This window comes from Phyllobates terribilis, unplaced genomic scaffold (assembly GCF_046119375.1).
Source record: "Phyllobates terribilis strain yellow unplaced genomic scaffold, ASM4611937v1 Scaffold_197__1_contigs__length_3575590, whole genome shotgun sequence".
Taxonomy (NCBI): Eukaryota; Metazoa; Chordata; class Amphibia; order Anura; family Dendrobatidae; genus Phyllobates; species Phyllobates terribilis.
Genome location: NW_027362957.1, coordinates 408,437 through 435,201, shown reverse-complemented (window position 1 = coordinate 435,201; position 26,765 = coordinate 408,437). Strand labels below are relative to the sequence as shown.

The 26,765-nt window shown below is 45.4% G+C and overlaps 1 long non-coding RNA gene across 1 annotated transcript in view; it reads left to right on the top strand.

Annotated features, from left to right (window-relative positions):
• LOC141213585 (uncharacterized) overlaps nt 1–26,765 on the top strand; it is a 41,265-nt gene that overhangs the window by 6,723 nt on the left and 7,777 nt on the right. The gene's annotated exons all lie outside the window — the stretch shown is intronic.

Below are 26,765 nucleotides of genomic sequence, written 5' to 3'. Positions count from 1 at the left end.
TTTTGTGGAAAAGCACATGTACACTGCGTTCCAAATTATTATGCAAAAAGTGTTTAGGAGTGATAAGGGAAGAATTTGTTTGTTTGTCAGTTAAACTCATTGATGGTGATGTGTGTCAGGGCTCTTTATATCACTGTAAGCAATTGCAGACACCTGTGCTAATTAGTTTGGCAGGTGTGTCCAATGAAAGGCAAGACTACTTAAGAAGGCTCTCTCACATTATTAAGCAGCCTACATTTTCTGCCAAAATGGGAAAGAAAAAGGATGTGTCGGCTGCTGAGAAGCAACAAATTGTGGAGTGTTTAGGTCAAGGCATGACTACAATCAACATTGTGCGATGATCAGGATGAAGTGTCTTGGCAATCAAGAAGTATGTAGCTGATTCACAGTACACACGTGTGCGTGCTGATAAGGGCAAATTGAGGACTCTTTCCTACAGGCAATTACGTCAGGTTGAAAGAGCAGCGGCAAAAAAGCCTTGTCATAGCAGCAGACAAGTTTTTGAAGCTGCTTGTGCCTCCAACGTCCCCCGAACAACAAGATGCAGGGTCCTTCAGAGGTTTGCAGCTGTGCATACGCCATCCTGTCGACCTCCTCTATCCACTTCACACAAGCAGAAACGGCTCCAGTGGGCCAAACATTACATGAAGACTGATTTCAAAACTGTTTTGTTCACGGATGAGTGTCGTGCAGCGCTCGATGGTCCAGATGGATGGAGTGGAGGATGGCTGGTTGATGGACACCCCACGCAAACACGGCTACAGCGCCAACAAGGAGGAGGTGGAGTAATGTTTTGGGCTGGAATCATGGGGAGAGAGATTGTCGGCCCCTTTAGGATCCCTGAAGGCGCTAAAGATGAACTCCATAATGTATGTGGATTTTCTCAAACAGCACTTCCTGCCATGGTTCAAGAAGAAGAACCGTGTATTTCACAGCAAGATCATTTTTCTGCATGATAATGCACCATCTCATGCTGCACATAAAACATCTGCATCTCTGGCTGATATGGGCATAAAAGGGGACAAACTTATGGTGTGACCCCCATGCTCCCCTGACCTCTACCCCATTCAGAACCTTTGGAGCATCATTAAAAGGAGTGTCTATGATGGCGGGAGGCAGTTCACATCTAAGCAACAGCTCTGGGAGGGTATTCTGTCCTCATGCAAAACAATTGAAGCAGAAACCATCCAAAACCTGACAAATTCAATGGACGAGAGAGTTCAGAAGCTCCTTTCGAACAAGGGGTCCTATGTGAAAATGTAACATCACCTAGAATAAAGTTTTGAGTTGAAAACTGTTTGATTTCAGTTTCTAACAACCCGCTAATGCTTATAATTTCAAAAATGACCATTTTTTTGGTCTTTATTAAAATGAAAAGGTTGATCGAAAAGTTTGGGGGATCTAAGAGTGTGGCAACCCAGTAGTCATGATTACTTCGAATTCTGACAATATGAGGGTCATGCTGCAGGTAGTGCAGCAAGAAGGCACTTATGTGTCTTGCGCATCTCGGAGCCCCAAAATTATTTTCCGGGCTAGATGCAGCTAAAAATTATTTTTAATTTTAAATCTGGTGGAGCTTATTATAGATGGCCTAATAGGATCAGTGCTGCACACTGCTACAAAGCCCAAATTATTTTCCAGTCAAGATACAGATAAACATGATTAGTAATTTGAAAGCTTAAAACGGTTGGTAGGGTGATTTTAACCAATCATCAAGCTTTTACTCTCCCCAGGATGACACAGGGGTAGAAAAGTCGTTTCGGATCCATGATTTGTTCATCTTTATGAACGTGAGTCTGTCTACATTATCAGTGGAGAGCCGCGTGCGCTTATCTGTCAGCACACCACCAGCAGCGCTGAACACACGTTCAGACAGAACGCTGGCTGCGGGGCATGACAAGATCTCCAAGGCGTAAGTGGCTAGCTCCGGCCATCTATCCAGATTGGAAGCCCAAAAAGAGCAAGGGTCCAGTGACACAGTCGTGGCTTCAATGTTTACTTGGAGATACTCCTGTACCATCGTCTCTAGGCGTTGACTATGTGTCAGACTTCTTGTCTCCTGTGGCCTTGCAAAGGATGGGCTAAAAAAGTGGTGAAATTATTCCGCAAAATTGATGTTACCAGCAGATACTGTGGTTCTGTTACGGTTTGAGTGCTGAACACCTGACGGTCCCACGGTTGGCAAGTTGGAACTGTGAGATTCACTACGTGCACCACTGGTGTTTTGTGGAAAAGCACATGTAAGATTCTGCAACAGTCTCTGCTGATACTCCTGCATGCGTGCATCCCTTTCTATGGCAGGAATAATTTCGGCAAATTTACTTTTGTACCGGGGATCTAACAGTGTGGCAACCCAGTAGTCAGGATTATTTCTAATTCTCACAATTCGAGGGTCATGTTGCAGGTAGTGCAGCAAGAAGGCACTCATGTGTGTTGCGCATCCAGGAGCACCAAGTCCCTGTTGTGTTGGTGGCGAGGTAACAATCATGCTTCCTTCCTCTGTCCTCTCCCCCCAACCTCACACAACAGAAATGTGATCAAGGTCTCCCTCATCTGATGAGTCTTCCATCAGTTCGTCCTCCACTTCTTCCTGGGCTCCTGCACCTTCCTCACTAGTTTGGCTGCTACCATGCGCCCTGGTAAAACCATCTCCCCCACCCTCACATGCCTGCCGCCTTGGTGCTGCCGACCGTCTGGACCTTGCAGATGTTAGCCCTTCCGCATACAACTCCTCCTCCTCTACTTCCTCCACCTCCTCTTGTGCCACCACCTGACTCCGAATTCTGTTTAACATGTGCTCCAGCATGTAAATCACCGGAATAGTCATGCTGATAATGGCATCATCAGCACTAAACATCTTCGTCGCCATTTCAAAACTGTGCAGAAGGGTGCCTAGGTCCCTGATCTGAGACCACTCCTCCAGCGTGATTTGCCCCACCTCTGGATCTCGTTGGCCCAGGCTATACGTCAGAACGTATTGCACCAGGGCTTGTCGGTGCTGCCACAGTCGCTGCAACATGTGCAGAGTTGAATTCCACCGGGTAGGCACATCGCATTTTAGCCGGTGAAGTGGCAGGCCCAACGACTTCTGTAGAGATGTAAGTCGCTGAGCTGCGGGATGCGAACGGCGGAAGTGAGCACACAGCGACCGTGCCCTCTGCAGAAGGCCATCTAGTCTGGGATAGTGGGCTAAAAATTGCTGGACAACCAGGTTCAACACGTGAGCCATACAAGGCACGTGTGTGACATTGCCCCGGCGAAGAGCCGCACCCAGGTTTGCAGCATTGTCGCACACGGCCTTCCCTGGTTTCAGGTCCAGTGGAGACAGCCATTCATGAAATTGGTTCTCCAGAGCTGACCACAACTCCTCAGCTGTGTGATTCACATTTCCCAGACATTTCAAAGTAAAAACCGCCTGATGACGTTGAGCCCTACTGCCAGCATAGTAAGGAGGTGTGCAGGATCCCTTCTGCGCAGTTAGAAAGCTTGTGGCATGACCAGACAGGCTTTGGGTGCAGGTGGAAGACCGAGAGGAGGTTGAGGAGGCAGAAGCAGTGGAGGAACTTTGACATAAAGAGGATTGACGCACAACTCGTGGGGATGGCAAGACTTGGACAGCAGCCCCTTGTCCTGCTGTCACCATAGTTACCCAGTGCCCAGTCAGCGACATGTAACGCCCCTGTCCATGCCTACTCGTCCAAGTGTCTGTGGTGAAATGCACCTTGTCACACACAGAGTTTCTCAAAGAAGCGGTGATGTTGTGTGCGACATGCTGGTGGAGCGCAGGCACACCTTTCTTTGAGAAGTAGTGCCGACTGGGCATCTGGTACTGGGGCACTGCGACGGACATAAGGTCTCGAAAATCCTCTGTGTCCACCAGGCGGAAAGGCAGCATTTCTGTAGCCAAGAGCTTGCAGATGGTGAAATTCAACCTCTTAGCTTTCTCATGGCTAGGAGGAAATGGTCTTTTACTTGTCCACATCTGAGGGACCGAGGGTTGGCTATTGTGCTTAGACGGGGTTGACAAGGGTGTCTCCGGCAAACTGCCGGTCTGTGAGGAAGATGCAGGCGGACATGTTAGGTTGCCTTGATCCAAAGGTGGTGCTATCGATGTCGGACAGCGCTCAACACCAGCTGGTGTTACCACCTCCAAAGAAAATGATGACCTGCCAATCACGCTGGCTGTTGCGGGTAAAGAGGTGGCAGGTCTGCGCCCCAAAACAGGTGTGACTGCTGTCCCCCCAGTCACAGAGGATGAAGAGGCCGCGGATGCACAAGATATGGCAGACGGTGGTTGGCCCGGCCGGCTAGGCCGCATTGTAGCACACTGAGCTTCCCACTGCAACTTATGCTTCATGTCCATGTGCCGGTTCATGCATGAAGTACTCAAACTATGTATTTTTTGGCCTCTACTTAGCTTTTGCTGACAAATGTTACAGATAACACGAGTTGGGTCATCTTTATCGATCTGAAAAAATGCCCAGGCTATGCAAGGCTTAGCACCCATGCGACCTGAAGAGCCACCACGACTTGTGGTGAGAGGCAGAGTTGTGTTTGAGGATGCAGTTGTTGACGTGCTTCCAGTACTACGTCTCTGTCCAGGAAGGCGCAACCTGACCTCGTCGTCACTAGCATCTTCCTCCACCTCCTCTGCTGACCTCATCTCTTGGCTGACTGTGGGTTGACAGTAAGTGGGATCTCCAACCTCATCATCATCACCCTGTGTGTTATCACACCCGTCGTCCTCAGAGCCAACCTGTTCCTGCCCTGACAAAAAACTAAAGTTGTCGCTCCAATCAGGTATTTGAGTCTTATCATCGTCTTCCTCATTGTCTCCACCAACAGGAGTTACAGTTTGGGAATGAGGGTCTACATTATGGTCAGAACCTTCTGCGTCTGGTCCTGGATCCGACTCATAAAGATTCTGGGCATCAGTGCAGATCATTTCCTCGTCTGGATTCACAGAAGCGCTGGAGTCGACCTCTGATTCCCAGGCTATAGTATGAGTAAACAGCTCTGCAGACTCAACCATCTGTTCTACCTCATACTCAGATGGGCAGCTGGAGATTTGGGAGCTGTGAGGAAGCAAGTGCGATTTGGGTGACACCTTTGAGGACTGGAGTATTTGTGATGTTGAAGTTGATGTGGAGGAGAGCCCACTTAAAGGAGCACTTGATATCCGTTGAAGCACCTGCTGTTTTTGTGCCTCATCTGGAATTTGTAGCGATTGGCGTGGCCGTAAGAAAGGGATCTTATCACATTGTCCGCTAAAAGAAGTAGACATTTTAGTTTGGCTGGAAGATGGTCTTTCTTCTGCAGATGTTACTGTTGCTTTAACACCTACCCCACGGACACAACCTTTTTTCCCCTTCCCAACACGCCTATTCCCCTTTCCACCAGCAGCAGGCCTTTTTCCACTCATTTTGGTGGTTAACTAATTCACAACTCTGGAGTTGTTTGCACAAAAAAACAATGGATGGTAACCGAGCAGAGCTGAGTGGCCAAACTGTGGTATTAGGCCAAAACTATTAGCTGGGTTAGATGCAGAAAAAAATTATATTCAATTTGCAACCTGATGGAGGTCAGTATAGATGGACTAATACAACAAGTCCCACACACAGCTAGAAGCCCAATATTTTTTCAGAGGTAGATGCAGAAAAAAATATATTCAGTTTGCAACCTGATGGAGGTCAGTATAGATGGACTAATACAACAAGTCCCACACACAGCTAGAAGCCCAATATTTTTTCAGAGGTAGATGCAGAAAAAAATATATTCAGTTTGCAACCTGATGGAGGTCTGTATAGATGGATTAATAGAACAAGTCCCACACACAGCTAGAAGCCCAATATTTTTTCAGAGGTAGATGCAGAAAAAAATATATTCAGTTTGCAACCTGATGGAGGTCAGTATAGATGGACTAATACAACAAGTCCCACACACAGCTAGAAGCCCAATATTTTTTCAGAGGTAGATGCAGAAAAAAATTATATTCAGTTTGCAACCTGATGGAGGTCTGTATAGATGGATTAATAGAACAAGTCCCACACACAGCTAGAAGCCCAATATTTTTTCAGAGGTAGATGCAGAAAAAAATATATTCAGTTTGCAACCTGATGGAGGTCAGTATAGATGGACTAATACAACAAGTCCCACACACAGCTAGAAGCCCAATATTTTTTCAGAGGTAGATGCAGAAAAAAATTATATTCAGTTTGCAACCTGATGGAGGTCTGTATAGATGGATTAATAGAACAAGACCCACACACAGCTAGAAGCCCAATATTTTTTCAGAGGTAGATGCAGAAAAAAATATATTCAGTTTGCAACCTGATGGAGGTCAGTATAGATGGACTAATACAACAAGTCCCACACACAGCTAGAAGCCCAAATATTTTTTCAGAGGTACTGTAGATGCAGATAAAAATTATTTTTAATTTGCAACCTGATGGAGGTCAGTATAGATGGACTAATAGAGAAAGTCCGACACACTGCTAGAAGGCCAAATATTTTTTCAGAGCTAGATGCAGAAAAAAATTAGATTCAGTTTGCAACCTGATGGAGGTCAGTATAGATGGACTAACAGAGAAAGTCCCACACACTGCTAGAAGGCCAAATATTTTTTCAGAGCTAGATGCATACAAAAAATTATTTTGAATTTGCAACCTGATGGAGGTCAGTATAGGTGGACTAATAGAACAAGTCCCACACACTGCTAGAAGGCCAAATATGTTTTCAGAGCTAGATGCAGAAAAAAATTATATTCAGTTTGCAACCTGATGGAGGTCTGTATAGATGGATTAATAGAACAAGACCCACACACAGCTAGAAGCCCAATATTTTTTCAGAGGTAGATGCAGAAAAAAATATATTCAGTTTGCAACCTGATGGAGGTCAGTATAGATGGACTAATACAACAAGTCCCACACACAGCTAGAAGCCCAATATTTTTTCAGAGGTAGATGCAGAAAAAAATATATTCAGTTTGCAACCTGATGGAGGTCAGTATAGATGGACTAATACAACAAGTCCCACACACAGCTAGAAGCCCAAATATTTTTTCAGAGGTACTGTAGATGCAGATAAAAATTATTTTTAATTTGCAACCTGATGGAGGTCAGTATAGATGGACTAATAGAGAAAGTCCGACACACTACTAGAAGGCCAAATATTTTTTCAGAGCTAGATGCAGAAAAAAATTATATTCAGTTTGCAACCTGATGGAGGTCAGTATAGATGGATTAATAGAACAAGACCCACACACAGCTAGAAGCCCAATATTTTTTCAGAGGTAGATGCAGAAAAAAATATATTCAGTTTGCAACCTGATGGAGGTCAGTATAGATGGACTAACAGAGAAAGTCCCACACACTACTAGAAGGCCAAATATTTTTTCAGAGCTAGATGCAGAAAAAAATTATATTCAGTTTGCAACCTGATGGAGGTCTGTATAGATGGATTAATAGAACAAGACCCACACACAGCTAGAAGCCCAATATTTTTTCAGAGGTAGATGCAGAAAAAAATATATTCAGTTTGCAACCTGATGGAGGTCAGTATAGATGGACTAATACAACAAGTCCCACACACAGCTAGAAGCCCAATATTTTTTCAGAGGTAGATGCAGAAAAAAATATATTCAGTTTGCAACCTGATGGAGGTCTGTATAGATGGACTAATACAACAAGTCCCACACACAGCTAGAAGCCCAATATTTTTTCAGAGGTAGATGCAGAAAAAAATATATTCAGTTTGCAACCTGATGGAGGTCTGTATAGATGGATTAATAGAACAAGTCCCACACACAGCTAGAAGCCCAATATTTTTTCAGAGGTAGATGCAGAAAAAAATATATTCAGTTTGCAACCAGATGGAGGTCAGTATAGATGGACTAATACAACAAGTCCCACACACAGCTAGAAGCCCAATATTTTTTCAGAGGTAGATGCAGAAAAAAATTATATTCAGTTTGCAACCTGATGGAGGTCTGTATAGATGGATTAATAGAACAAGACCCACACACAGCTAGAAGCCCAATATTTTTTCAGAGGTAGATGCAGAAAAAATGATATTCAGTTTGCAACCTGATGGAGGTCAGTATAGATGGACTAATACAACAAGTCCCACACACAGCTAGAAGCCCAAATATTTTTTCAGAGGTACTGTAGATGCAGATAAAAATTATTTTTAATTTTCAACCTGATGGAGGTCAGTATAGATGGACTAATAGAGAAAGTCCGACACACTGCTAGAAGGCCAAATATTTTTTCAGAGCTAGATGCAGAAAAAAATTAGATTCAGTTTGCAACCTGATGGAGGTCAGTATAGATGGACTAACAGAGAAAGTCCCACACACTGCTAGAAGGCCAAATATTTTTTCAGAGCTAGATGCAGAAAAAAATTATATTCAGTTTGCAACCTGATGGAGGTCAGTATAGGTGGACTAATAGAACAAGTCCCACACACTGCTAGAAGGTCAAATATTTTTTCAGAGCTAGATGCAGAAAAAAATTATATTCAGTTTGCAACCTGATGGAGGTCTGTATAGATGGATTAATAGAACAAGACCCACACACAGCTAGAAGCCCAATATTTTTTCAGAGGTAGATGCAGAAAAAAATATATTCAGTTTGCAACCTGATGGAGGTCAGTATAGATGGACTAATACAACAAGTCCCACACACAGCTAGAAGCCCAATATTTTTTCAGAGGTAGATGCAGAAAAAAATATATTCAGTTTGCAACCTGATGGAGGTCAGTATAGATGGACTAATACAACAAGTCCCACACACAGCTAGAAGCCCAAATATTTTTTCAGAGGTACTGTAGATGCAGATAAAAATTATTTTTAATTTGCAACCTGATGGAGGTCAGTATAGATGGACTAATAGAGAAAGTCCGACACACTACTAGAAGGCCAAATATTTTTTCAGAGCTAGATGCAGAAAAAAATTATATTCAGTTTGCAACCTGATGGAGGTCAGTATAGATGGATTAATAGAACAAGACCCACACACAGCTAGAAGCCCAATATTTTTTCAGAGGTAGATGCAGAAAAAAATATATTCAGTTTGCAACCTGATGGAGGTCAGTATAGATGGACTAACAGAGAAAGTCCCACACACTACTAGAAGGCCAAATATTTTTTCAGAGCTAGATGCAGAAAAAAATTATATTCAGTTTGCAACCTGATGGAGGTCTGTATAGATGGATTAATAGAACAAGACCCACACACAGCTAGAAGCCCAATATTTTTTCAGAGGTAGATGCAGAAAAAAATATATTCAGTTTGCAACCTGATGGAGGTCAGTATAGATGGACTAATACAACAAGTCCCACACACAGCTAGAAGCCCAATATTTTTTCAGAGGTAGATGCAGAAAAAAATATATTCAGTTTGCAACCTGATGGAGGTCTGTATAGATGGACTAATACAACAAGTCCCACACACAGCTAGAAGCCCAATATTTTTTCAGAGGTAGATGCAGAAAAAAATATATTCAGTTTGCAACCTGATGGAGGTCTGTATAGATGGATTAATAGAACAAGTCCCACACACAGCTAGAAGCCCAATATTTTTTCAGAGGTAGATGCAGAAAAAAATATATTCAGTTTGCAACCAGATGGAGGTCAGTATAGATGGACTAATACAACAAGTCCCACACACAGCTAGAAGCCCAATATTTTTTCAGAGGTAGATGCAGAAAAAAATTATATTCAGTTTGCAACCTGATGGAGGTCTGTATAGATGGATTAATAGAACAAGACCCACACACAGCTAGAAGCCCAATATTTTTTCAGAGGTAGATGCAGAAAAAATGATATTCAGTTTGCAACCTGATGGAGGTCAGTATAGATGGACTAATACAACAAGTCCCACACACAGCTAGAAGCCCAAATATTTTTTCAGAGGTACTGTAGATGCAGATAAAAATTATTTTTAATTTTCAACCTGATGGAGGTAAGTATAGATGGACTAATAGAGAAAGTCCGACACACTGCTAGAAGGCCAAATATTTTTTCAGAGCTAGATGCAGAAAAAAATTAGATTCAGTTTGCAACCTGATGGAGGTCAGTATAGATGGACTAACAGAGAAAGTCCCACACACTGCTAGAAGGCCAAATATTTTTTCAGAGCTAGATGCAGAAAAAAATTATATTCAGTTTGCAACCTGATGGAGGTCAGTATAGGTGGACTAATAGAACAAGTCCCACACACTGCTAGAAGGTCAAATATTTTTTCAGAGCTAGATGCAGAAAAAAATTATATTCAGTTTGCAACCTGATGGAGGTCTGTATAGATGGATTAATAGAACAAGACCCACACACAGCTAGAAGCCCAATATTTTTTCAGAGGTAGATGCAGAAAAAAATATATTCAGTTTGCAACCTGATGGAGGTCAGTATAGATGGACTAATACAACAAGTCCCACACACAGCTAGAAGCCCAATATTTTTTCAGAGGTAGATGCAGAAAAAAATATATTCAGTTTGCAACCTGATGGAGGTCAGTATAGATGGACTAATACAACAAGTCCCACACACAGCTAGAAGCCCAAATATTTTTTCAGAGGTACTGTAGATGCAGATAAAAATTATTTTTAATTTGCAACCTGATGGAGGTCAGTATAGATGGACTAATAGAGAAAGTCCGACACACTACTAGAAGGCCAAATATTTTTTCAGAGCTAGATGCAGAAAAAAATTATATTCAGTTTGCAACCTGATGGAGGTCAGTATAGATGGATTAATAGAACAAGACCCACACACAGCTAGAAGCCCAATATTTTTTCAGAGGTAGATGCAGAAAAAAATATATTCAGTTTGCAACCTGATGGAGGTCAGTATAGATGGACTAACAGAGAAAGTCCCACACACTACTAGAAGGCCAAATATTTTTTCAGAGCTAGATGCAGAAAAAAATTATATTCAGTTTGCAACCTGATGGAGGTCTGTATAGATGGATTAATAGAACAAGACCCACACACAGCTAGAAGCCCAATATTTTTTCAGAGGTAGATGCAGAAAAAAATATATTCAGTTTGCAACCTGATGGAGGTCAGTATAGATGGACTAATACAACAAGTCCCACACACAGCTAGAAGCCCAATATTTTTTCAGAGGTAGATGCAGAAAAAAATATATTCAGTTTGCAACCTGATGGAGGTCTGTATAGATGGACTAATACAACAAGTCCCACACACAGCTAGAAGCCCAATATTTTTTCAGAGGTAGATGCAGAAAAAAATATATTCAGTTTGCAACCTGATGGAGGTCTGTATAGATGAATTAATAGAACAAGTCCCACACACAGCTAGAAGCCCAATATTTTTTCAGAGGTAGATGCAGAAAAAAATATATTCAGTTTGCAACCAGATGGAGGTCAGTATAGATGGACTAATACAACAAGTCCCACACACAGCTAGAAGCCCAATATTTTTTCAGAGGTAGATGCAGAAAAAAATTATATTCAGTTTGCAACCTGATGGAGGTCTGTATAGATGGATTAATAGAACAAGACCCACACACAGCTAGAAGCCCAATATTTTTTCAGAGGTAGATGCAGAAAAAATGATATTCAGTTTGCAACCTGATGGAGGTCAGTATAGATGGACTAATACAACAAGTCCCACACACAGCTAGAAGCCCAAATATTTTTTCAGAGGTACTGTAGATGCAGATAAAAATTATTTTTAATTTTCAACCTGATGGAGGTAAGTATAGATGGACTAATAGAGAAAGTCCGACACACTGCTAGAAGGCCAAATATTTTTTCAGAGCTAGATGCAGAAAAAAATTAGATTCAGTTTGCAACCTGATGGAGGTCAGTATAGATGGACTAACAGAGAAAGTCCCACACACTGCTAGAAGGCCAAATATTTTTTCAGAGCTAGATGCAGAAAAAAATTATATTCAGTTTGCAACCTGATGGAGGTCAGTATAGGTGGACTAATAGAACAAGTCCCACACACTGCTAGAAGGTCAAATATTTTTTCAGAGCTAGATGCAGAAAAAAATTATATTCAGTTTGCAACCTGATGGAGGTCTGTATAGATGGATTAATAGAACAAGACCCACACACAGCTAGAAGCCCAATATTTTTTCAGAGGTAGATGCAGAAAAAAATATATTCAGTTTGCAACCTGATGGAGGTCAGTATAGATGGACTAATACAACAAGTCCCACACACAGCTAGAAGCCCAATATTTTTTCAGAGGTAGATGCAGAAAAAAATATATTCAGTTTGCAACCTGATGGAGGTCAGTATAGATGGACTAATACAACAAGTCCCACACACAGCTAGAAGCCCAAATATTTTTTCAGAGGTACTGTAGATGCAGATAAAAATTATTTTTAATTTGCAACCTGATGGAGGTCAGTATAGATGGACTAATAGAGAAAGTCCGACACACTACTAGAAGGCCAAATATTTTTTCAGAGCTAGATGCAGAAAAAAATTATATTCAGTTTGCAACCTGATGGAGGTCAGTATAGATGGATTAATAGAACAAGACCCACACACAGCTAGAAGCCCAATATTTTTTCAGAGGTAGATGCAGAAAAAAATATATTCAGTTTGCAACCTGATGGAGGTCAGTATAGATGGACTAACAGAGAAAGTCCCACACACTACTAGAAGGCCAAATATTTTTTCAGAGCTAGATGCAGAAAAAAATTATATTCAGTTTGCAACCTGATGGAGGTCTGTATAGATGGATTAATAGAACAAGACCCACACACAGCTAGAAGCCCAATATTTTTTCAGAGGTAGATGCAGAAAAAAATATATTCAGTTTGCAACCTGATGGAGGTCAGTATAGATGGACTAATACAACAAGTCCCACACACAGCTAGAAGCCCAAATATTTTTTCAGAGGTACTGTAGATGCAGATAAAAATTATTTTTAATTTGCAACCTGATGGAGGTCAGTATAGATGGACTAATAGAGAAAGTCTGACACACTGCTAGAAGGCCAAATATTTTTTCAGAGCTAGATGCAGAAAAAAAATATATTCAGTTTGCAACCTGATGGAGGTCAGTATAGATGGACTAATAGAATGATGCTATGCCCAAAAGATTTTACTTCACTAGGTGCAGTAAAAAAATTGGTATTCTATACACAGGTGGTATATCTTGCAACACAGATAGGCTACTCCACTGACTAACACACTCTGCAATAGGCCAAAAAGGATTAGCTTTGCTAGATTCAGCCAAATGCTGTGAAAAAAACTTGCACAGCACTGGCACAGACCTGCCTGGCAAAAACTGATAGGAACTGATGTAACCTAGTCCTGAAAAGGACTCCAATTACAATTAGTCTTTACTCCCACAACCTATCTATTTAAGAGCACAGACCTGCCTGATAAAAGTCGTAGGAAATGCTGTAACCTAGTCCTTAAAAGGACTGCAATCACAACTATTCCCTACTCCCAAGCTATCTGTATATTTGTGCGAAAATTGGCTTGAAATTAACAAGGTATAGCGCGCACAGCAACAGCGGTGCCGTCTAACACGCAGCTGCAGCAGTGAGAAAATGGTGGTGACGGGGAAAATGGCTTGGTCTTATAGGGCAAGGACATGTGACATACACTGCCAATGACACATGCCCTTGCTTGTGTGAAAAAAAGCACTTCGCTCCGTGTGTGCGCTGCTGATAGGCTGACAGATTGCACCTCCCCACTGTAAATGCGGGAAAGAGAAAAAAAAATGGAGATCTTCATTGTTCCTGCAGAGATCCATCCCCTGCCCCTCCCCCCACCCCGCTGTACACTCAAACTGCGTATTAACATTAATTTTCATCATTACTGAGAAAAAATCCAGTTATGATTTTGGTGCACGAACAGTTATCGAACATAACCTCGAACAGCCGAATTTTTCTCAAATTGTTCGTGTTCGCCGAACGGCTCGAACACCGCCCAAAACAGCTCGAATTTGAGATTGGCGAACAGTTCGAGTAGAACAACGCTCATCTCTAATCTCTGGTTCAGAGAGGCAGGCCATGAAAAACTAGATCACTGAAAGTCTACCAATGGGCCATATAAGACTTTCTTCATCTCCCGTTGCAGTGGGGTTTTTCTTTGTCAAAAAGAAAAAAAGACTAGGGGATGCACCCCTGCCTTGATTTTTGCGAGTTTAATCAGATCACGGTCTGGGATGCATATCCTCTCCCTGTCATCCCAGACTTCTTTAGAAAACCATTTGGCTCCTACAATTTGATTAAACTAGACCTCAGGGGGGCTTATAATCTCATTCACATTGAGGAGATGAGTGGAAGACGGCCTTCAATACTCCTGAGGGGCACTATGAAAACCTTGTGATGGCATTTGGGTTGACTAATGCTCCCATTTTTACTCATCTGGCAGGTAGATCACAACAAACCCATCTTGATGACATAATGGTAGACTCCATACTAAATAAGGAGGGAGTCACTGACTGTGGTGGCCCCTCCCTGGGCCATGGCGATTGGTGACCCCCCCTTCTCTGCCCCTTACTGACCAGTGATCCTGAAGCCCCCGGAAGGATCCAATGAAGTGAAAGGGACGGCTGCTACAAGCCGTCCCATGGATACATAAACACCGGGACATCCCACGTTACTTCCTTTCTTTGCTGGTCCCGGAGTCGAATGTCATGGAGATTTCAGGATCAGGTCAGATTGCTGAGGCCCTCCAGGCTGGGTTTGCACAGGGGGGCGAGCGCTGGTTACAGGCTCTCATGTCGGGGCTCAGCGCTCATCCCCCTGGCCCCAAGCTCTAAATCCCCAGATCAGCCTGCCCCTGGCCCTCAACCCCTTATGGGAACATCATATTCCCCAGTCCCAGTCCCCTCACCACTTGGGCCTACTCACTCCAATTGCCCACGATACAACGGTCCCCTCCACGGCGGTCGGGTCATCTGGAACGGGGGGCTGCATTACTTCCACGGCCTGGTCCCGATCCCCGTCCTCACCTGACCGCCGCATCCGCACAACTTTACAGTGTTCATCGGGCCACTCAACCCGGCACGGGACGGCAGGTGGCTGCGGTAGTGCTGCGGGCGCGCGCTGACTCGGGGAAGCGGGCAGCCGTGGTGGTCCGGAAGCGGGCGCGCGACTCCACTAGGCCGAAGAGGCATGTTGGGGGAGGCGGAGCTGGAGGGCAGGAAGCGCTCGATGCGCATGTGCGGGGCGCATGTCCGCCCCACGTGACCCCGCAGGTCACGCCCCCCAGTCCAGAAAGCTGCGGGGCGGAACAGGAAGCTGAAGCTAGTGCGGCAGTGGACCCTGCGCCTCACTCACAGCGGGCGCAGGGCTCCGCTGCACTAATAAATGAGTGCGGGCAGTCTTCCATGTCGGCGGCGGGCACAGAGGGGATTCAGGTCTCCTGCCTGCCGCCGGCGCTGGAGACAGCATAGAGCCTGTTGTTCCCCACCCCTGTTAACACTCCCGTCCCGCATCCTGCCGAGGAGCGCCCTGGAGGGCGGAGGTCCAGCAGGCACTCCCGTCCTCCAGAGTGCTTTAGGCACAGCACCCCGCAGCCTCACAGAAGAAGCTGCGGGCCACTTAGTAACCATTCCCCGCCCCCTCAACACACAGCAGGGGCTGTGGCAGAGCAGAGCTCCAGACAGGAATCCTCTGCCGGGGGCTGTGCTCTGCCTCCCCCCCAAACAATCCCCCACAGAAAAACTCCTATTAAAAATAAAAGAAAAAGTTTCCAAAACAGAACACGTGACACTACACATTCAGGGGACATTGCGGCCCCTGTAATCACCGCAGCCCATCCAGCGCCCAGTCACAGTATCAATACCCCGCTGATGGACACGATACGGAGCCTAAACACTTCAGCGACCATCCTCGCCTCCCCCATATACCCCTATAATAGCGCAGCGACGCACGCGCTTGACACCGCTATAGCATTGCCCTGGCCACAAATAGCACCGACATGTCCCGGCGGGACACATGTAAACTGCGCAGAACCCCCCATACACCCTCAGGGACACAGAGACTCCAGGCGTACTCACTCTAGGCGAACTCGCTGTAGTTCCTCCGACGACAGATCTACGCCATCGCACACAAGTCACTGGTGAAGGAAGCGGACATCTCAAGCAAAGCGGAAATCGGCATCCCACAGGAGGGGTCACAGGTCGCAGTCCTCAAGGTGGCGCTCACCATCCTCTGCATCAGAGATGTCGAGCGCATCGTCGAGCCCCAACAGCCGCTTGCACCGATCCCGTCCTCCGGGGGACAGAAACTATACAATGGCACCCTCCAGAGCTTACAGTCTGCACGATACAACGATTTCACGCAGGTCTACGAGCAGAGGAACGCCGCTCACCCCGAGCGAGACAGGTGTCAGAGTCCCTCCACACATCGGAGTCCCTCCTCCAGCCGCAGGAATGGGTGCGTGCAATATAAGTATAACTGAATTGGGAAATAGTAACACCAACTTAATAGCGGCCCTTAAGGCCATAGTCGAACAACTATCCGCGCCACCAGGCGCTATACATAATTCTACTAAAAGAACTCCACCATTAGCCAGCATACACAAGGACACATTCTTTTGCGGGAAAAGCCCATTGGGCTCACACATAGACGAGGAAACCAGAATTAAAATATGGAATAATGACTACATCGACATTTGGTCACTTGTAACCGCTGACCAACATACTATAGACAAAGAGAAAAGGATAGCCGACAGACCATTCGACAGAAACAGACAAAAGGTTGCAATGACGATGAGTAACTGGTTACAGGCGTTTTCTGTGCTGGGTTGCATCATGGGCCAAAAGCATCCGGAACGCTGCTCGGAACTATTCATATACCAGGATACGGTGTATAACTCGTACAAAGCCCACGGCGGTTCAGCATGGTGGCGCTACGATGAAGAGTTCCGGAGGTGGTTGGCCTTGCAACCACAGTTAGGCTGGGGGGTAAAAGCTACAGACGTATAGTTGCGATGAATGCTGTCACAGAAACACCATCCCTTTCCAACAACGGCTACTGGACAACAGACAACAGCAGGCCAAAATTCAGTGGTAGTACGTAGACCAGGGGCCAGCTGGCAGTACAATGAGGGACACTGTCGTTTCTACGCCTTATGCACATACAAACATGAATGCTCAGCATGCGGTGCAGCCCACCCCGCGGCAAGATGTTCTCGTCCCGCAAGCAAATTATCAATTAAACTCCCACAGTCAGAATCCAAGGACCCCGGTGAGCGTAAAAGCGATGGGCCCCTGGCTAGACCAATATCCTAAGAAAGACGCAGCGGGACAGTTACGTTTTGGTTTCACATACGTTTTTTTTCATCCCTTTCAAACTTAATAAATCGCCCACCTTTGCAAATAACCTTAAATCTGCAAAAGAGCACCCTGAAATACTTAGGCAAAAAATACAAAAAGAAGTAGCTCTAGGCAAAGTGGCGGGCCCTTTCCCAACACCACCATTCAGTAACCTAAGAGTTTCCCCTCTGGGAATAATCCCCAAAAAAGAGCCAGGTTCATTCCGGCTTATCCATCATTTATCTTACCCAAAAGGAGAGTCTGTAAATGACGGTATTTCGTCTGAAGACGCCTCGGTCTCCTACGCGTCGTTCGACAGAGCAGTAATGTTAGTACGCGATGCGGGGCCCGGAGCGCTGCTCGCTAAATCCGACATAGAATCCGCCTTTCGCCTACTACCGGTGCACCCAGATTGCTACCACCTGCTGGTATGCCAAGTGGACGATGAATACTTCTACGACACTTGCCTCCCAATGGGTTGTTCAATATCTTGTTATTACTTCGAACTATTCAGTTCCTTCCTAGAATGGGTGTTGAGGTACGAAACCGGCAATAGGTCCGTCACACATTACCTAGATGACTTCCTATTCGTCGCACCCAAAGACTCAAATCAATGCCAATCATTGCTTAACGAATTCACAAACATCTCTCGACGGTTCGGAGTCCCATTATGCCCTTCAAAAACCATAGGCCCCACAACAAAGCTATCGTTCTTAGGCATCGAAATCGACACCACAGCTAGGTTATTCCACCTCCCAACAGAAAAAATACAAAAAACACTACACCTCGAGTGATTTTGCACAGTACGGAAAGTAACACTACAACAGATGCAAGTGTTACTAGGCCTCCTCGTGTTCGCGAGCCAGGTGATGCTAGTCGGAAGGGTTTTTTCTCGTCGTTTATCCCTTGCAACAAAACGTGCATTAAAACCGAGTCATAGAATCAGAATCAGCAGGCAGCTTCGGGCGGACTTAGAGGTGTGGAAAACATACTTACAATCATTCAATGGTCACACGTTATTTATGTCAGCAGAACAGTCCAACATTGAACTAACATTATTCACCGGGGCAGCAGAAGTGGGCGGATATGCAGCGATACTAGATAACCAGTGGTGCACAGGCTTATGGCCTCCGTATTGTTCTGAACAAGGGTTAACAAAAAAACAGACACTCCTGGAACTCTTCCCAATAGTGGTAGCCATAGAAATATGGGGCACATACCTAGCGAACAAAAATATACGCTTCATAACAAATAACACCAGCCTAGCGCACTGCATTAATAAGATGGCATCATCGTTTCTCCCAGTGCTAGGCCTACTACGCCGGCTAGCATTCCTGTGCCTAAAACACAATGTATGGGTCCGCGCTAGCCACAATGTGGAGGGGGGATCTAACGCTTTATCACAATTCAATTGGCAGGTTTTCAGAGAGCGCCTCCCCAAAGCCCACCCGTCGGGCACCAGTTGCCCACCCTCCCTATGGGATCTAGTGGCGAACAGCTGATGCCATTAATCAGAGCGTCAGTCGCCCCGTCAATGTGGAAAGCATACGGTAAGGCATGGGAAGACTGGACACGACAAGTAGCAGGCAGACTGGTTGACCAATGTGAACAAGCCAGACTAGATGTAACCATAGAATTTCTCCACCAGCTAATAATGAGGGGAATATCAGGGGCGTCAGAGCAGCAGTGGCGGACCGGAGTAGCATTTCATTTCCAACTACTGAATTGGGGAGATGTGACAAAAAGATTCATCATCAGTCAAGCCTTAAAAGGGTGGAAAAGAGGTCAGACAAGTCAGGAGTGCAGACATCCCGTGTCACTAAATCTGCTCTCAAAAATCATATCCCTAACACCATTAACATGCCACTCACAATTTGAAGCAACACTACTGTCTACTGCATTTGTGATCGCCTTTTTCGGGGCGCTACGCATAAGCGAATTAGTCCCTCGATCCAAAATCACCACCAGTGGAGGCTTATTACACCAGGACGTAGTCATAGCCAATAATGCAATACGCCTACGCATACGCAAATGCAAAACAGACCCAGCGGGCAAGGGCACTTGGGTGCTTCTAAAACCCACAAAAAGTACACTGTGTCCGGTAACAATAGTAAAAACATATACAGCCATCAGGCCACAAAGTAATTTCTTCCTATCACACATTGATGGAACGCCATTATCAAGATACCAGTTCCAATTTAAATTTAATAAATGCCTAACATCAGCAGGGAACCACCCCAAAGATTACGAGACACACTCATTCCGCATAGGCGCGGCCACGGAAGCAGCTAGAGCAGGACTGTCTGGAAGTGCAGAGGATAGGCAGATGACGATCCGCGTGTTTTGTGAGATACATAAGACCGGACTTGTTATCCTAACGTGGTTTGTTTCTTTTACAGGTGACGATAAGTCAACAGTGTGGGTGATAGGCCACTCGTACATATACTGGGCAGAAAAAAGGGCGACAGTCCGCCCAGGCGGGAGGAATATGGGGTTTCATGACACATATTTCAACTGTAGAGGTATTAGAGGCCTGCGATGGCCACAGGTACTAATGGAGGTAATCAACATAGGGAGAGAAGCAACAGGTCCGGTTATCTTAGTTATACACGCCGGGGGGAACGACTTCAGTCATTACAAGAGCGCAGAACTAATGGCAATAATGAAGCTAGACACTGAGCGCTTCAGAGCATTTTTTAGTAAACTAACTATAATATGGTTAGAGATTGTGCCGAGAACGGTATGGCGAGGTGCGCGAGACAGTGCAGCCATCGAACGGACAAGGCGGCTAATAAATATTCGGATGGCAAAATTTGTAAAGGAAAGAGGTGGTGTAGTGATAAGACACCGAGAACTGGAAGGAGATAAAGCAGGCCTCATACGGCCCGACGGTGTTCATTTAACGGATATTGGACTGGACATATTCCTGTCAGGACTCCAGGACGGAGTGGAGCAAGCGTTAATGATGATGGGTGGGGGTCGGAGTCCTGCATACGAGTACGCAGGATCCTCCTTGGCCTGAAATAGAAAGGACATGTTGGAAAGTTACTCTTGTTGGCCAACTTGCCGGTGTGGAGACACAGGGCATGCTGCAACAAGAGGAATTATTTTTGGAAATAAAATGCCTTTCTAATGGAATGAGTTAAAGAGTTAATAAAGCTGTGACCGATCCTCACCCATCCAGTTGTAAGAGTTACATTACTGTATTGTTAAGGAAGGGGTGGCGGTAGGGGGGCTGAGCGTCGGGGTTTGGTTGGGGGTCCCCACAGTCTAATTTATTCACCTCGTATCACATCAGGTACATGTCAGGCAGGTCTTACAGATACTCAAAGATAATACATTTCTCTGGTTTGACAAATAATTTATGTTCTCCATTCAGGAGGTCCCTTTTTTGGGTTATTTCTTATCATTCACTGTTTTTTGCATGGATCTGGCAAAAGTCCGGACGGTACTGGATTGGTATTATATTCAGGACTTAAAGGCGTTACAAAGTTTTATGGATTTCGCCAGCTGCTACTGTAAGTTCATCAAAAACTTTTTGGTAGTGGCCAAACCTCTGATGGACGATTTTGCCAAATAATAAAATCTTAATTTTTTTTTCTATTTTTCTTTCCATTCTTGTAGCTAAACACAATCCAGCTAAGTTTTAAAATTGAAATGAAGCCCCTGTACCCCCCTCTCTAGGTGCTTCTGTACCAACTCCTCCCTGGTCCAGGACGGTCTCTGTATCACGGCCTCCATCAATAACCTATTGACACATGATTGTGGCAGCCCTCACGTGCTGGTATATCACGCTGCCAATAGAAATGGGAAGCGGCACAGAAATCACAAAATAAAGGCAGTGTTTGTGGTAATGGAAGAATCCAACAAGCAGAGTAGTCCACACGTCGTACAACAGCCCAACATGGATGATGAAAAGCAGTGACCAGCCCAGGGGATGGGGATGACTCGGTACCCGGGCCTTTGCCTGGCCTTGGTGATGTCGCGGTGGTCGGCTCCCGGGCCCGTACCCTGCGGTAACTCTTTAAAAGGGTGGTTGTTTGTTAATTTTATGAAAGTTCGTGACGCCACCTGTGGTTTCTGATGATAATCACCAGCGCTGCGGCAGTCCACTGAGACCGGTGATAAGGCAGCTCGATGGTATAGCTCCCCACAGGTGGAGCTAGGCCTCAGGGCAGCGTATGCAAGGGGAATGCAAGACAGGCAAGACCCAGCCGGGTCAGAGCAAGAACGGGGACGGACACGGTAGTCACTTCAGTACCTTTTACTGATGGAAAGTCAGGCACATCCCGGAGCACTCTAGGGTGAAGGGTGCATATCAGGATCCTCCCCAATGAGCGAGTGTAGGGCCTCCTGTCTCTTGCCTCTGCGTAGTAAGTTTCTGACCTGCCTGGAGTTAGGCCTAACTTTGTCTCTGTCCTGCGCTGGCTGACCTTGTGGTAGGGCCTTTTCTTGGAGTACATGCTCCTCAGCTTGCGGGGCCTATGTGTCTCCCGGCTCTGTTACGTATCAGCACTCTAGCGATCCTGGGACCTGTAGTTCTCCAGGGATTCCGGTTATGCCTTACTGGGTCGTAGAGATCCCGGTTAGCTTCGGACCCGGTGTCCGGTAAATGATTCAGGGTGAGCTAATTAAGCTCCTCTGCCCCCTATGTACTCACTCTCCACTCGCCTTCGGCCCCTCTCGGGGCCCTCACTAGGCAACACACACTGCAGCCGGGACACTGCTCTTCTTCGCCGCTCTCAGAACGTCGGCACACTCCTAGCTCTCTATCCGGAGCTGAGTTCTAGTCTGGAATCACTCTACAGACTGTACTGAACTCTTTCTGCAGGAACTGCTAGGCTCTGGCTCGACTGCACTGAGTCCTTCTGTGTCTGAGCAGGAAACTGCTGAATCACTTTCTGGGCTGCCTGGCTCCACCTTCCCTTTATATATCCCTAAGGCTAAGTGCCCACGTTGCGGAACTGAAGCATATTTTTAACTCTTCTCCCTGGCGGGAAAATCGCATGCGGATTTTACATGCGGTTTTCCCGCCAGGTAGAAGCGTTTGTGAGGCGTCTTTGCAGCGTCTTTGCATGCATTTCCGCATGCGGGTTATCAAGCACTTCTCCAAGTGATTTAAGCATCACTTGGAAAAGTGCTTGACAACTTGTTCACACTATATAAATCCATGCAACCGGCATGGATTTATATAGTGTGACCAAGTAATAGTTAAAAAAAAAGAATCAGAATGGTAAAAAATAAAGTTTATACTCACCTTCCGATGCATTCTCTGCCCCGTCCGGAGTCTTGAGCGGCTCACGCTGTTGTGTGCAGGACCTGCAGTGAAGTCATTGAGTCATGTGATGGGTCACATGACTCAATGACGTGGCAGGTCCTTCACACAACAGCACGATGGAGGGAAAACATCAGAAGATAAGTATAAACTTTATTTTTTTCTTTTTTTTACAGGTTCTTTGGTACCCAGGTCTGGATGAGAGTCTCCTCTCATCCAGACTTGGGTACCATCCGCACATTGATTCCGCTGCGCTTCCGCAAAATTAATGAACATGCTGCGGATTTTTGACCGCAGCATATACGCTGCGGAAAAATCCGCAGCATGGGCATTGACATTGCGGAATGCCATTGGGGACCATGGGGTGCGGATATACATGCGTTTTACCCGCAGCATATACGCTTGTAATACGCAACGTGGGCACGCAGCCTAACGGTCTCCCTCTGGTGGTCTGAGGTGGAAGGTGGAGGTGTGTGAATGCTTATGAGGGCCTCTTGTGGAGGAATCCATCAATGCACACTTCTAGGATCTGTGATACCAAGCGCAGCTGGGCGTCACAGCAGCGAACGTCACGTCTTCAGGCGTCTGTGTAAGAACATCACATTTTTGTTTTCCTCCCTGAATAAGCTCCAAATGGAATAGCTGAATGCCAGGATACAGAGACCGGCGGGGGGCAGGGAGGCGCTGTCCACTGGATTTTGTGCTGGTTTCACAAGCGGACACCCTGCAGTTTTCTCTGAATTTGCTGTGGAGACTTTTCACAACACATCTAATAATTGTGAACCTTCCACCTCACATGTTTATTATCTTGTCAGCTGGGCGGAATGAAAGCCGGACAAGAATGATCCTTATTACATATAATGGCTGCACTGAGCGATGGTGAAAAGCCGCAGAGGACTGAGAGCAGAAGGGCAGAGGGGTTTCCTCTTCCTCATAGGAGAAAGTCTACAGGGACCAGTACAGAAGCCGGTGCAGAAGGGGAGACAAGGGCTGAGCCACTTACACAGACAGAAAGCTGAGGAGAGGAGGACATGTTATTACTCCAGGATCTGCTCCATTCCTTCCCTATGTGGCATTCAATCCCTGAGCTCGGTTTTTCTGGAGCCCCATAGAGAATGAATGGATCTGCAGTTGAATCCTGACTTTCCACTCCTTCCCGATCAGACGATGGTTCGCAGCGGTCAGACCCCCACGATCAGTAAGTGATCACCGAGCCTGTGGATAAGTGATAACTTGTTTTCTTCAGACATCCCCTTTAAGTAATGGAGCATGCCAGCAGAGAAGGTGGGAGAAGGCGCTGGTTACAGGGGAGACTTTACCTCTGGAGGCCGCATATAGGACATGTGAGGGGCGGACACTTCCCGTATTCATCATTACTGAGCCCCCGCTCTGTACGGCTCTTATCTGAGCTGCAGGAGACGCAGCAGTTACTAATCAGCTGCTCTCCATTCACTTACAGCCGTCCGAGCTCTGCTGTGCCTGTTAGGGGTGAAGTTCGGGTCCTAGGAGGCATCGACTATGCAGCCTGCACAGCAGATCACAGCCCGGGCACCGCGTCTCCGGGTAAATCTCCACCTTGTGAGTTGCTTCTTATGCAGCAGCCCCATGCAAGCTGCTCCGTTCTCCTCGGCCAGCTCCTGCTGAAGACTGAGCTCCTCTGCCCAATCTAGGAGCTCAATAGCCCTGATCACATCAGTGGTAGCCCAGCACTGCTGGATCAGATTTACAAATGGCAAACTAATCAGCCCTAGGCATTTCTAATATGTGCAGAGCAGGCGACATAAGTCTCACGGCATCCTCATAGACCTTTGCTCAGCCGGGGTCTAATAGAAGCAGTAAGATGGCCGTCATGGGGTCCATTGTTAGATCTCGGCTGCCATAGAAACTCATCGGCACCATGATCGCGCCTCCCTCTCCTGTCTAAAGTGCCTAAATGCTGTGGAAGCCCCCTACTGTGTCATACAGTGGATTAAACTGCCAGGGTCAGGGTTGGCTCCACTGTCGGTGGCTGAGGCAGGAGCAGGAATGTGTTATACAGCCACACTTCTGCCGCAGATCTTGTAAGAGCCCTGACAGGACCTGCCTGATGATAATGTGTCCTATAGAGCGGGTCCTGGTACCGGACTGCCCTGTACATATTCACCACTAGCTGGGAACCAGTTACTTACAAGGTCTAGTTTCGGATGTGTTTCCAGGATCTGTAGTTGTCAGCATTTTATCCTTAAGGCCGAGTTATAATATCACTGTTACACTCTCGCCCTGTACCTGTATACCTGCCCTGTGTGCTGCACAAAAGTATATAACAAAGTTTGTGTGTACACAGATATCTATCTCCTGAATGGAATTACTGCTAGATCTCCTGTACATAGAAATATGAGGTTCTTAGCGCACATTTTGAGCAAATTGTGCGAGCCCATCTGCCAACGTCAAGGCGACCTCTTCAGATGGGTCCCTACACTAACACTACACTAACTTAGTAACTGGGACTATTTTTTTTTATTATTATTACCACCATTTTTACTATTTATTATTATTGCATTAATCCAATTAATTGTAACTGTTATAAAACTAATTAAAAAAAATAAATTCTAATTTTTTTATTATTCTTGTGATTCTAATAATGGTATTACTAAAATCCCTACGCCTAAAGCTGTTGATCCAGAAGAAGGCAAAAACCGCAGGACACCTAACGCCAATTTGTGTCACGGGAAAAATTCCTTCTTGACCCCGGGAAAAGGCGATCAGTCCTAGGACCCTGGATCAAACCTAATAATGTTATTACAAGTTATATATTACACTAATTATTGTACTACTGGAGTTATTTTAATTTGTTTTTATAAATCTAACTATTTGATATGGTTATACTTAACATTGTGCTATCTTATTACAGTATTATTCTTCTTTCCTATCACTACTAATACTGCCCTATACCTACAGTGTTGATCCAGAAGAAGGCAAAAACCCCAGGACACCTTCAGCCAATTTGTGTCACAGGGAAAAAATTCCTTCTTGACCCCGAGAAAAGGCGATCAGTCCTAGAACCCTGGATCAAACCTAATTATGTTACTAGTTATGTAATTACTATTACTGTACTAAATGTACTTCTACAGTTGTTTTTAATATAGTTTTTTTCATATATTTTGTCTTATGTCCTGCTTTCTTATTAAAGTGCTACTCTAACTTTTCTATAACTATTTAATATTACAGTATTGATTGAACTACGTCTATAATTATTTTTATTTACTCTTTGTTCTTTCTATAGATATAGCTAGTTTATATTTATTAATAATAATAACCTGATATCTTATTACGGTATTATTCTTCTTTCCTATTGCTACTAATACTACCCTGTACCTAGAGTGTTGATCCAAAAGAAGGCAAAAACCTCAGGACACCTTCAGCCAATTTGTGTCACAGCGGAAAAATTCCTTCTTGACCCCGAGAAAAGGCGATCAGTCCTAGAACCCTGGATCACACTGCTATTCTACCTACTATTACTACTGTTATTTTATTACTTTCTTACTATTATCACTAGTATTATTACTCAAATTACACTAATACTGATATACTACCACTATATTACTACTATCCTGCTATTATTACTTTGGTGGATTTATACTTACCAGCCGGTATTGCCATATGATGTTATCGGCAGAGAGGTCCCAGCAGGATGGTCCACATGATGTTCCTCTTTCCTCTCAAATACCGGTTGATGTAATGGCGGACGTTGTTCTGGCTCTGCTTCTTCCTTTTTGTTGTAGGATCGATTGTTGTCTTTTCTGGCCTTTGGCCATCCCTTTCCCCCTAGGGATCTTAAGGTGCAGTTCTGTCCTCTTCGGTCTCCTCTTCGGTGGGTCTCCCCTTCGGTCTCCTCTTCGGTGGGTCTCCTCTTCGGTGGGTCTACCCTTCGGTGGGTCTACCCTTCGGTGGGACTCCTCTTCGGTGGGTCTCCTCTTCGGTGGGACTCCTCTTCGGTGGGACTCCTCTTCGGTGGGTCTCCTCTACGGTGGGTCTCCTCTTCGGAGGGACTCCTCTTCGGTGGGTCTCCTCTTCGGTGGGACTCCTCTTCGGTGGGTCTCCTCTTCGGTGGGACTCCTCTTAGGTGGGACTCCTCTTCGGTGGGTCTCCTCTTCGGTGGGACTCCTCTTCGGTGGGACTCCTCTTCGGTGGGACTCCTCTTCGGCGGGACTCCTCTTCGGCGGGTCCCCTCTTCGGCGGGTCTCCTCTTCGGTG